The sequence below is a fragment of the Myotis myotis genome, unplaced genomic scaffold, assembly GCF_014108235.1.
Source record: "Myotis myotis isolate mMyoMyo1 unplaced genomic scaffold, mMyoMyo1.p scaffold_m19_p_2, whole genome shotgun sequence".
NCBI classification, from domain to species: Eukaryota; Metazoa; Chordata; class Mammalia; order Chiroptera; family Vespertilionidae; genus Myotis; species Myotis myotis.
The window spans coordinates 121,048,441-121,060,760 of NW_023416324.1; positions in this window are offsets into that span (position 1 = coordinate 121,048,441).

Sequence of the window (12,320 nt, forward strand, 5' to 3'; positions counted from 1 at the left end):
TTATTGAATTGCTCCCATTAGTATTATGAAGTGACCTTCCTTATCTCTTGTTATGGCCTTCACTTTGAGGTCTATTTTGTCAGATATAAGTATTACTACCCCAGCTTTTTTTTTTTTCATTTCCATTTGCTTGAAAAACCTTTCCCATCCCTTCACCATCAGTCTGTGAGAGTCCTCTGTTCTGAGGTGGGTTTCCCTGTAGGCAACAGATATACGGGTCATGTTTTCTAATCCATTCAGCTACCCTATGTATTTTGATTGAGGCATTTAATAGATTTACATTTAAAGTTATTATTGATAGGTACTTGTTTGTCACCATTTTTATTCTTTATGCCTGTTCCTTCTTCCCTTCCTATTTTTTTTTTCTTTTTTCAGCAGATGCTTTAGAATTTCTTGCATTTCTGGTTTGGTGGTAATAAACTCCCTTAGTCCCTTTTTGTTCATGAAGTTACTGATTTCACTCTCAACTTTGATTTATAGGCTTTCTGGGTACAGTATTCTTGGATTCAGTCCCTTGCTTTGCATGACTTTGTATATTTCATTCCATTTCCTTCTGGCCTAGTGTGTTTCTGTTGAGAAATCAGCCTATAGTCTGATGGGACATCCCTTGTGGGTAACTTTCTATCTGTCTCTGGAAGCCTTTAAGATTCTCTATTTGTCCTGAATGTTTGCCATTGTAATTATGATGTGTCTTGGTGTGGGTCTTTTCGGGTTCATCTTGTTTGGGACTCTGTGCTTGTGTGACTTTTTTCTTCCCCGCATCAGGGAAATATTCTGACATTATTTCTTCAAATAGGTTTTCTAGCCCTTGTTCCTCTTCCTGTTGTTCCTGTGTGGTGGTGGGATGCTCTCAAAGTTGCTGCTCCTCAGACAGGGGCAGGCTGCTCGCAGGGCTGTTGCTCCTTAGAAGGGGGTCGGAGAAGTTTTCTGACATCACTTCTTTAATATTTCCTCTTCTTCTTCCTCTTCTTGTCATTTTAGCACCCCTATTATATGTATGTTGCATCATTTCATATTTTTACAATCCTCCCTCAGGCTCTCCTTCTGTCTTTTGATTTTTTTCTCCAATTGCATTTCAGAGTGTGTGTGTTTTGCTTCCCTGTCTTCTAATATGCTAAATCAGTCCTCTGATTCTCCTAGTCTACTGTTGAAAGTTTCAATTTTTTTTATTGTATGTATCTCACTCTTTATTTACTCCTGATTCTTACAGAGGTTGTTGATCTTCTCATCCATCCAGTTTACTAACTGTATGACCCTTATTCTGAATTCTTTTTCTGGCATATTGTGTGTCTCTGTGTCATTTAGTTCCTTTTATGGTGATCTCCTTTTTTTTCCTTTGAGGGTTGTTATTCTGTCTCTCCATTTTTGCTCTCACCAAAGGATCTAGGTGTCAAGTCACAGGGGGCTTAGTGGAGGGTTGCATGGTTGTAGACGGTGTCTGCTCCTTGGGTGGTCACTGGCAGTGGCTGCTCATAAGAAAGCTGCCCCTTGCATGGTCACGGGGTGGCTGCTCCTCACACCATTGTGGGTGGCAGCTGCTCCTTGGGAGGCCATGGGTCGGCTGCTCCTTTTGTGGTTGTGGGCGGTGGTTGCTCCTCCAGTGGTTGTGGATGGCGGCTGCTCACAGAGCTTCTAGAGTGGTCATGATGCCTGGGGCTGGTATATAAGGTTCAACTGTTCTTGCAAGGTTGCCAAGCCAGGGCTGCCACATAAGGCTTGGCTATTTATATGCATGGTAGCCAAGCCCAGGGCTGCTGTGTAAGGCTCAGCTGTTCACACATGCAGTTGCAGAGCCTAGGGCTGTTGTGTAAAGCTCAGCTGTTCGCGTGCTAGTTAGCTGAGATCTGTGCTGCTTCATAAGGCTCGGCTGTTTGCACGAGCATGGTTGTGGTGCCCGGGGCTAAGGCATCTGGCTGGGTGGAAGGAAGTCCTGTCTGGAACTCACAGGAGCCCTCAGCTGGTTGGGGGTGGTGAAGTCCTGGTGTCCATGGGTCAGCAGCTGAGGCAGCAGGACCCTGGCTAGAGTGGCTGTAGAATCCCAGGTGGTGTCTGAGAGCACCATAGGTGGATGTGAGGCTGGGCTCCCAGTCATAGCTGCTCTCCCCTTCAAGATAGCACAGCATCTGCAGCAGAGCTGGCACTCCAGGAGAGATTACAGCAGTAGCAGAGACTGCCTGGCTGTGTGAGCCTGGTCTGCCCACCCCTGAAGGTCCTGCGAGATATAGCTGTCCCTCACTTACACACACACACACACACACACACACACACACTACTGGTCCACACACTCCCCTTTCACTCTCTCACTCACTCACACTCTCTACCTCACTGCCATCCTACCAACTGCCATCTTGCAATCCTCCCTCATCTAGATTTTGATCACTGGTGGCTACCTGACTTTTAACAAGATGTTTGGCTTCCTTTACCCCATACTTATCCATGCACTCGGTGCAATGACTGATGCCTCCATGGTTGGAGTACCTGGAGAGGGGGAAGGGGATATTCTCACCTAACTAAAACTTCATTTAGGTAGCTCAGGCTCTTTGCACATGACAGATATGTGAATATTATTTTAATTTAAAGAAGGAAATGGAGGCACAGAGAAGTTAAACAACCTTACTCAAATTTACAGACATAACATATGGGAGACCTAGAATTCAACATTAGCTGTATGACTCCAGGTCCCCAATTCTTAACCATCCATATTACTTCCTTCTAAAGATTGCCAAATGCCTATATTTCTCAAAATATTTCAGGTTGCTTAGAAAGTAATATTGCAGTGGAGTTATTTTCTGTGTAACAGATGAACTGGAAGTTAAGTAAAAGATAAAGTGTATGAGAAAGTATTAATATACTTTCTTTTTTAGTTCAAAGAAAAATAGAGCCCCTTCGCACTGAATTAAATATCTTGGTAGATGAGAATAATTTATGCTCCACCATTTGCACTCTTTTAAACAAATTTTCCTTGGAGGCTGAAGCTGTTAGAAGGACGAGCTTCCCAGACAGAACACGAGAAATGACTGCTTCAGCACCGCCGCCCCACCACTGAGTGAGTTTAAGGCATGTGGGCAGTTGTATACTCATCTCAATAGCAACATATTACACCCACCCTTTTTCATATTACAGAACTTTGTTTGGATAATGATATAAAGTAATTTCAAAATCCCCATCATAGGAAGTTAAAATTTTAAATCAATGTGCTTTATCCTTTGGAAGGATTCAGTAGTTGAAAGTTCTTTTCTCTTGTCACAGGGATAAAACATGTGATATAACATGAGCCCCTCTTGCTCTCATTACACACAATTTAAAATTAAGGTCATATCATGTCATATACTACACACAGCAATTGTTTAATGTTGTGCTCCAGTGATACACTAAGTACCATATTATTCATCCTAGATGACTCTCTTGAAAATTGCTTCTAAAAGTTTGTGCCAAAAATGCTCATGAGGTGAGCAATTTACTATCCTTTGGCTATTAAGATACTTACAAGTGTCACTTCAGGAAATTGGACACCGTACCCTGTAAAGCATATTGTTCTAAAGCTTGGCTTCAAACATTACTACCTATCATCCATTAACTTGTGACTGTTATGTTTAGTTAGTTGTTAAATCTAATACTATAATAACATTCAGGTATCAGGAAAAAAGACATACTGAAATCTCATCTAGTTTTTTGTATCTGAACAATCTGAAGGTATTCATATTTGTGCTATTTGCCTTATATATTGTATTTATTTTATTTAGCTATTGAGTGAGTCAAGTTATTTCAGGGCACCTGCAGGTTTGCTCTATATTTTTAATCATGATTACTTTGACTGGTATTAGTAGGCCCTATATTGGCATCACATACAGATAATATCAAGTATTGAGAACTAAGAATTTATTTCATACTTTCCCAGCAATATCAACTGTTGTTTATTGAATTTTATGACATAAACTCTTTTAATCTAAGGTGAGCCAAATGTTTATTTTTTACCAATTTAAATGGAAAACATATGCTTATAACAAAGTATAGATAGCAGTAGCAACAATTAAAAGGTTGGATAACAACTCAAATGCATACTCAATTTCAAAGCTCAAGTTAATGTCCCTTTCCAGCATGAAGCTATTCCAGACTTTTAATTGTTGCTAGTGGTATGTATACTTTACTTGTTTTTCATCCTACAGTGACTCCTGCCAGTTTCAAAATCACAATACTTATTCCCTTATCTGACAGGTTATCAAGTGCAGCCACTTTACATCTTTTGATGTATGATATTGCCATTTAACATATATTGATATTTCATATTTTAAATCCCACAGTAATGAGCACAACAAATTTGTAGTTTAAAATACTGAATGAGTAACTTAGTCTCTCTCACTGAAGATTTGTCCTCTTTTTAGAGGAAGCTATAATTTACCTTTAATAAAATGCATGAATATTGTGTCCAGTTCAATACTTTTGGAAATTTTATACACTTCTGAAATCATCACTCAAACTTTTCCATCACCCATGGCTGCTCCCTCATTCCTCTTTCCTGCCAATTCCTACCAGCATCTCCCTATCTGGACCAACCGTTCTATGATTTCTATTATGATAGATTTATTTTGCTTGACTTTGACTTCACATAATTGGATTCACTTAGAGTGAAAATTTATGCTTGTCCTCTTTGGCTTAACGTAATATCCTTAAGATTCATCCATGTTGCTGTATGTGTCTCTAATTCATTTGATGCTACACTGTTATAAATAAAACACATTTTTTTCATTTCCTGTTTGTTGACATTTAGATTGTTTTAAAATGTTGGCCATTATGAATCTATGTTTTAACTTGTCTTGAGCAAAGTTAGTATATGCAAGAGGTCTTGAGTAAATCTTCTATGTTCGTATTTAGAAGTACAGAAAAGATTGTATATTGTCTTTGTAACCTTACTAAATAAGCTTATTATGGTAGATTTCTTGATAGATTCCTCAGACTTTTCTAAGTAGACAATCATTCCATCTGTGAATAGATTTTTAATTTTCTCTTACAAATCTTTATGTAATTTATTTTAGTTCTTTCATTACTGCATTGGTTAGTACTTTTAGTGGCATTTTTATTGAATTAGTGAGAGAAAACATCATTAAATTATTATAATATTGCACTATTAAGCATGATATTAGCTGTGGTAGAATGTGCTTTTTGTAATAATTTTTGATTAAGGAAGTTTTCTTTCTAGTTTGTTTAGTTTTTATCATGGAAAGGTAATAAAGCTCACTTTATTTTAATTCATTGTTTCTCTTTCACTCCCTTTCCTATCTGTCTCTTAATTGCACATTTCTCTGTCTTCATTCTGTACTATCAGGGTTAGGCAGGATTTCAGAACATCCTTCTATAGTTTCTGAAACTATTACATTTTATAACTTGATGAATGCAAATAAAGGGGTTGCTAGATGGAGTTTATAATATTTAAAGCTTATCCTACCCAATTATTTTTAGGTAGGATAAGCTTTATCCTATGTTCAGGCACTTTATTTAGAAGTTCGATATCTAACTTCAAAAGATATATGAGCTCACTTTGTAAAAAATTAGAGTCAATTACATTTATTTTATTTATTATTTACTCATACATTTATCCATCAAGTTGAGTCTTTATAATATGAAAGTTGAGGCAGAGATATACACTGAGTGCCCAGATCATTAGGACAACCTGATGTTTGTAGGCAAATTAGCTATAATTTCACACTGAAGTTGCTAGAGGGCCAGACCATTATAAATAGGGAAGCAGGTTGTTTACCATGACAGTAGAAGTGACTTTTTCCTGAACATATGGGTAAACAATGTGATTTAACAGCCTTTGAATGTGGGATATATATTGAGTGGCCAGATTATTATGATCACCCCATCAGTACTTCATTGGGCCACCTTTTGCCTTCAATACTGTGGCAATTCTTCTTGGCATTGACTCAACGAGATGCTGAAAGGTGATGCGAGGAACCTGACACCATGCCTGATGAATAGCACTGTCCAGTTCTGTGAGATTTGATGGTTGTGGAACCAGCTGCCTGATGGCTCTTTTAACTTCGTCCCACAAATACTCAATTGGATTGAGATCTGGTGATTATGGGGACCACCTAAGCCAGGTAAAGTCTCCTTCACGTTCTTGAAACCACTCCTGCACAATATGAGCACCATGGCATGGCACACTGTTTGTTGGAAGAAGCCATCTCCATTGGGATACGCCATCAACATGATAGGATGAACCTAATCAGCAACGATACTTAGGTATGTTGTGCTATTCAGATGTTGTTCCGCACGAATTAAAGGGCCCAAATCATGCCAGGAAAACATGCCCCAAACCATAACACTGCCCCCACCAGCTTGAAGGGTTGTACTCATGCTTGTGGGGTGCATGCTTTCATGCTGTTTCCACCAAATTCTCACTCTGCCATCTGCATGATGCAACTGGAAATGTGATTCATAGGACCACATGACTTTTTTCCAATGCTCGACTGTCCAATCCTTGTGTTCCTGTGCAAATTGGAGATATTTTATCTTGGTAACTGCAGACAGCAAATGTGTTCAAACAGGCCTTCGGCTTCCATATCCCATATGATGCAGTGATGGCCAATTTGCCTACAAACATCAGGTGGTCATAATAATCTGGCCACTCAGTGTATATATTCTATAGAACCTGTTTTTTATATACTTTTATCTGATTAAACAGGAAATAGAATATATAGTATATATATACATGTATATACTAGTATATATGTAGTATTGTACATTATAATATTAAGAGGCCCGGTGCACAAAAATTTGTGCACTCGGGGGGGAGGGGGTCCCTCAGCCCAGCCTGTGCCTTTTCATAGTCTGGGACTCCTCGGGAGATAACGACCTGCTGGCTTAGCCTGCTCCCAGGTGGCAGAGGGCAGGCCCAATCCCTAGGTGCAGCCCCTGGTCGGGCTCAGAGCAGGCCTGATTGGGGAGTTGGGGCGCCGCCCACTGTCATGCACAGAGCAGGGAGGATCGGGAGGTTGCGATGCCACCCTCAGTCACGCTCAGGGTAGGGCCGATTGGGGGGTTGGGGCACCGCCCCGTCACACTCAAGGCAGGGTCGATGGGGAGGTTGCAGCGCCACCCCCATCACGCACAGAGCAGGGCCAATCAGGAGCTTGGGGCGCTGTCCCCTGTCACTCACAGAGCAGGGCCCATCAGGGGTGTTGGGGCTCCATACCCTGTCATGCACAGAGCAGGGTCGATCAGGGGATTGGGGAGCTCTCCCCTGTCCACACAGAGCAGGGTCAGTCAGGAGGTTGAGGAGCTCCCCCCTGTCACTCACAGAGTAGGGCCGATAGGGGAGTTGGGGCACCACCCCTTGTCATACACAGAGCAGGGCGGGTCAGGGGGTTGGGGCTTCTCACCCTCAGGGCAGGGCTGATGGGGAGGTTATGGCTCTACTCATCACACACAGAGCAGGGCCCATTGGGGGGGTGGGGTTGAGGCATCGCACCATGTCACACACAGAGCAGGGCTGATCAGGGGGTTGGGGCGCCTTCCCCTGTCATGAACAGAGCAGGGCCAATAGGGAGGTTGTGGCCCCGCCCCCTGTCACACACAGAGCTGCAGGGCGATCAGGGAGTTTGGGCACTGCCCCCTGTCATGCTGATCCCGGTGCCGGGAGACCTCATGGCTCTGCTGATCCCGGTGCTGGGAAGCATATTACCCTTTTACTATGTAGGATAGAGGCCTGGTGCACAGGTGGGGGCTGGCTGGTTTGCCCTGAAGGGTGTCCTGGATCAGGGTGGGGGTCCACACTGGGGTGCCTGGCCAGTCTGGGTGAGGGGCTGAGGGCTGTTTTCAGGCTGGCGGGTGACTTAAGCTCCCAACCGCTTCTTTTTTCCTTTTTTTTTTTTTTATTCTTTGCCAGCTTTAGCTCTGAGGCTTGGCTCCAGCTCTTAGGCCTCTGCTGCTGAAAGCAGGTATCTGGTTTGTTTGGGTTCTATAATTGAAACACTGTTTCAACTCCAGCTCTGAGATCCCGGCTGGCTGAAAGCAGGTTTCTGGAGTTTGTTTAGCTTCTATATTTGTAACAATGTTTCAAACTGCAAGCTCAGAGGCCAGCAGCAGCAGGCGGGGAACGTTAGTTTCCTCCGTCACTGAAGCAAGCAAGCCTCATGTTCGGTTCAAGCTGCTTGGCTGCCGGCCGCCATCTTGGCTGGCAGTTAATTTGCATATTTCCCTGATTAGCCAATGGGAAGGGTAGCGGATGTACGGCTAATTACCATGTTTCTCTTTTATTAGATAGGACTAGAGCATCCGTGGGCAAACTACAGCCCACGGGCCGAATCCGGCCCGTTCGGCTGTTCTATCCGGCCCGCAGAGCTGAAAGAGTGGAGGGTTCTCTTGCTCTCCCCTCCGCTCCTTCACCAGCAGCAGTGTTAACATGGCAACGTCAGGAAACACGGCCACAGCTCCTTCTTCTGAGTCCAGTTTAAGAAGCCATTGTGGCCCTCGAGTCAAAAAATTTGCCCACCCCTGGACTAGAGGCTTGATGCAAGAAATTTGTGCACTCGGGGACATCCCTCAGCCCGGCCTGAACCATCTTGCAGTCCAGGAACCCTCGGGGGATGTCTGACTGACGGCCCCAAAAGGGGCCTAAGCCGTCAGTCAGACATCCTTAGCGCTGACATTGAGGTAGGAGAGGCTCCTGCCACAGCCACTGTGCTCACCAGCCATGAGCCTGGATTCTGCTGAGTGATGCTTCCCCTGTGGGAGTGCACTGACCACCAGGGGGCAGCTCCTGAATTGAGTGTCTGTCCCCTTGTGGTCAGTGCGTGTCATAGAGACCAGTCATTCCACTGTTTGGTCAATTTGCATAGTAGCCTTTTATTATATAGGATACATTATATTATAATTATATGTTATAATTATGTATATTATATATTATAATATGTGACTATCTGAACATTATGTAATATATAACAATAATGCAAGGAAGAAATGATACATGTTGAAAACATTATTTAAGGTCAAAGCAGAGATTATTTGATCCATTTGGAAAAATTTACCAGAATAACCTTCCAAAATAATAGAAAATTTAAGTGTGTTTACTGAAATATAATATTTTATTTGGCATGTGTAAAACATTTACAAAATACAACATTATTTGTTATTACTTAAGGTTGTGAAAAAAAGGAACTTTTGTAGGGTAACATTAAATAGAAATATACTCATAAGCATTGAATCTGGACAGAATGATATCAATTATAGAATCCAAAGTGCTTCTGTCTTCAAGAATGGGAAGGGCTAGTTAGAAGTATTGAAAGACTATGGCAAGAAACATCCACATAAAGACAATTTCCATCGGTATCTCACACTGCTGCATGTCTTGCTAGCAGGGTCTTGATGGCCTTTCTTCTGGCCTATTTTTTCAAGGATATCTGTAATTCCTACATTTGGAGCAAACACTAATATGTTTATTGTCCAGTGCAATAAAGATATCTTTCTCTAGGATATAGGCCAAGCAGGCTTACAGTGCATTATAAAAGATTTGTGTTTCCTAAGCTTGAGGTTATTCAGCAGTGATTTAAACCTACTGTGTGTATAACATTCACTTGGCTCCCTCCACAATGGGCCCCAAGACTTGGGGTTGAAGTGAATAAACACAGCATGAAGCTTTTTGTGTCATGGGTAATAAGGTCCTTTGTCTCCGATCCAGGAGTTTGGCGTCTTCTTCAGCATTCACAAATTGTAGCACATTACTTGTAAGCTGGGAGGTAGAGTAACATCTCAGACACTTTACAAGACAAGAATTAGAAAAGAGATTGAATAAGTTGAAGGATGGCAAGAATATTGAATTGACTTAAGTAGGAGAGACTTTACTTGCATTGAATTAGTGGGGCTACGTAGGCTGTCTAAGGTTCCAAGATGCTGAGGAGTGGAAAACTGGTAGAATTGAGTTTAAGCACTACCTCCAATTCCTTATCATGTGAGATTTCTAAATGGATTTAATACAAGGTTATGTAAAGGACTCTGCACATCCTTCAAAACCTGGTGTTGATGCTTGGTGGAGAAATTAGAAGCTTTCCTGTACCATTTTCTTACCTTCTACTAAGAATGGGTATATTTCTGTGTTAGTTTAAGGAGGAAAGTGGGCATTCTGATCTGGTCATATTAAACTACCAATCATACTGACTCTGCCTAAAACGAATGGGGCAATGGAACTAAGTCAAAGTTCCTCTACCATGGAATATAAATTGTCTAACATTTAGAAATAATGGATTTTAACCAAAATTATATTTCATTATAACACAAGTTCTACAGATGACTTCCCACTGAAAATATTCTGATAAGTTGGCTGATGGGTTTGATAGGTAGTTAAATAGCTGTAGAAATTGAAGGCAGGCAACTGAGCAAAAGAGGGAAGCTAATAAGATGGCCTAAGCAGTCTTAAATCTGACACAACCTCTTCACCCAAATTTCAAGTAATATGACAATTGATACAATCTTTTCTGGATAGTGGTAACTAGTATAATTGTGGAGAGTACATACCATTGCCGAGAAGATGGATTGGAAATTTTATTAAGCAAAGTCAAATGTAACAAGAAAGGAATGTTTTGGACGCTGAGAAACACAAGGGTGATCTAAAATTTGAATGAACTTGACCTTGAAGTGGTAATGGGTTGGAATTCAAGACTTCATTAGCCCTTGTGTCAGACTGACTTATAATTTATTAGTTCTTCTATTGATATAAGTAAGTTTATTAAAAAAAAGTAAGCTAAATCTACCTAAACATCAAAAGATGTAGAAAAAAAAACTAGGACAGGAAACCAACTAGAACCCTTTTAAGATAGAAGAAATAGCCTTAGAAAGCAGATCAGTCTGAAAAAGCCAGTAAGGATTTGAAATTTAAAGCTTTATCATAGGGGTACATAGGGAAATTTTTATATCATTGGGGAAATTTTTCTCTAAGTATTGGAAAAGAATAAAAATCTATGTATGAGAGTATAAGGAATAGAAAATTGTATTTTCTTCCCTCCCCCCCATCCCTGGTGAATATTGAGACCACACACAACTGCTCTTATTCAGTGATTTTATAGAAAACATTTTTTGATTCAGATAACCTAAGTGGTGTTACACTTATACTTGTACTAGAGGCCTGGTGTATGAAAATTTGTGCACTGAGGGGGGGTCCCTCAGCCCGGCCTGCATCCTCTCACAATCTGGGAGCCCTCAGGGGATATCCTACTGACGGTTTAGGCCTGCTCCCCATAGGAGCAGGCCTAAGCTTCAGTCTGGCCTCCCTCTGAGGGAGGCAACTGATCAGAGGACTGTGCCAACCGGTGCAGCCCCGCCCCCCCATTGCCCCTCCACCACTGCTGGTTGCTGCCGCCTCCCCACCCCCCATCACTATCCCCTCTCTCTGCCCGCTGGCATGTGCCTTGGCTGGCCTGGTGCTGCGTGCTTGCCAGCCTTGCCCCCCGCCTACTGGTCGTTCCACAGTTTGGTCGATTTGCATATTATGCTTATACTAGGAGACCCATGCACAAAAATTTGTGCACTGGCAGGGAACAACCTGTGCTCTCTCATGGATCATGCTGCTGCCTGCCCCAGCCACCCTGCCCACCCCACCCAAGACACCGCAGGCCCAGATCCCATGCTGGGGTGGACAGCAGCTCTGATCACGCTGTTGCTCACCCCACCCAAGACATGGCAGGCCCGGATCTCACCTTGGGCGGTGCAGCGGGATCTGCCTGCAGTATGCAAATTAGCTGCCATTTTTGTTGGCTGCTAATTTGCATATCTTGCTGATTATCCAATGGGAGGCATAGCGGAGGTACGGTTAATTTCAATCTTTGTCTATTATTAGATAGGATTATATAGGATACTTATGATGACCCTGAAATATACAGTGAAATTTATGATGTAGTCAGAAATAATAGTTACATATGTTATACTTATACTTGTGTACTTATGAATACCCTGTGGTCAGCCTCAGAGAAATAACTGGAACTATTTTCAGTTTTGATTTTGCTTCTTCACCTATTGCCTGGGGAGTATTGTTTAACCCTGCTTCTCTTTTATGTGTTTTTGTATGAAATGGAAGCTGGGAAGACAAGAGAGGTAGATTTGGTTTGTTGCAGCTGACATGTATCTGAGCTTAGACAGCATTTACTTCGTTGATTCCTAGCAATCAGGTTGAGGAAGGAAGAAAAAGCAAAAGGAAGCTCCTGGGTGGGAGTAACTGCCCCAACTCCTCCAATTGGAGGGGCTTTAGTGTGTGTTAGAGCAAGTAGTACACTATCGAGCTAAAGACAAGGTCGAAGATACTCATTGGTATTACCACCAGGAATGTGGCA